The sequence below is a fragment of the Brassica oleracea genome, chromosome C4 (assembly GCF_000695525.1).
Source record: "Brassica oleracea var. oleracea cultivar TO1000 chromosome C4, BOL, whole genome shotgun sequence".
NCBI lineage: Eukaryota > Viridiplantae > Streptophyta > Magnoliopsida > Brassicales > Brassicaceae > Brassica > Brassica oleracea.
In genome coordinates, this window is record NC_027751.1 from 32,799,512 (window position 1) to 32,801,204 (window position 1,693).

A 1,693-nucleotide genomic window follows, 5' to 3' on the forward strand; every position below is an offset into this window, starting at 1 on the left:
AGTTGTATGCATGATATTATAGAGCTCAAACACTTATGAACAAACCGATCGGCGTTCGCTTTCTAGGTTTGTCTATTGACCTGATATAAGTGTCGATTCTATAGGAATATCGATCGATACACTTGTTGAACCGTCGACCGATTATTCGATTGAAATATCGATCGACGCGTTTGGTCAAGCTTTACCGTGCGGGTTAAATGTGCTCACTAAGCTTCCTAGATCAGCTCTCGCCTTACTCTAGCAATCTTATCTCAATTAGGATGAATTCAGGGTGAGATGCAAGTGATGACCTTTACCTCAAACTCCTAGATCAAGTTCTAGCTAGCTAAACTACAAACATGCTTTAATGACAATCCTAATGATGAATATCACAACTTAGCGATCTATAGTTGGGGCTAATCCCTCATAACCTATTTAAGCCCTAAACCTAATAAAAGAACTACTCAGACATGGCTAAGCAATTCATAACAACAATTAGGTATAAAACCTGCATAGATAAATAGATAGATATCCATAGAGTTCCAATCGTAAATCTCTTTGGATCTTCTCTCCAATCTACTAAAAATCCTAGAAAACCTTTTGATGTGAAAATAGTAAAACAAGAAAGCACACTTTGCCTCTAACATGTTGGCAAACTTATACAATTCGGTTAAAACTCGTCAGGGGTAATCTTATAAATTGGTGAAGATTTGGGCTCTAAGTCGGCGGAAACCAAACATGCTTTCTGCGCGCTTTGCCGTCGACCGATGTCACAGGATGTGCATCGATGGATTATTATCTCTGAATGTGGACCGATGGTCTTGCTCGATGGTCAGCTCGGATGCTTTCTCCAAATATCTCCAAAATGCTCCAAAATCATCACTTTCTTCCAAATCACTTCTGATCCTATAAATATACTAAATATACTCTATAATATAATAAATAGTTATTAAAACACCTATACAACATGGCTAAAAATGGCTAACATCCATGGCTTATCAGTATCCTTCCTCCTTCACTGATGGCTCCTATGCGCTGATTGGCAGAGAAAATTATGGGTTCCAAGGCGTTCACCGTGAGCTAGCTACTCCGGAGACAGCACAGATATTCCCTGCATCCGAAGAAATGAAGAGAACCTCACATATTTACGGGTATTGTCGAAGGTTGAGAACGGTAAGCGGTTCTTAGGAAGTTCAAAATCGGAGGTAGAGGAACGTGTCGGTTTTATTGGGTGGGCAAAACTGCTTTTATAATACATTGACTTAGGAGCTTTTGTTCAATTCGGACACATGTAATCGTATCTAAATGCCGTTCTCGGGTTGGTTTAATTTATAAAATTTCTATTAAAAAATAAAATTATATTCAGTCTCATAGGTATAAAACTAATTATGGTCTTATTTTTTTATAAAATTACTAAACCCGATTGAATCAAGTTGGACCCTATTGAACCATGGCATAAGAGTTTTTCCGGTTTGGTTGTCATTCCGGTTTTAAAATCATTGGTTTTCAAATAGTTTTGAGGTACCTGGCTAAGCTCGAACCTAAGTCTGGATGATATCCGTTAACCAAATTACCGCTACAAGATCCATTACAATAGCTTAGAACACATGACTCAGATTCAGTTACAAACGCCGTGTAGGTACAATTAGAACCATTACCCATCAACTAACATAATGAATTCGTCTATTTTTTTAGTGCGTCTACAGCTCTGAAA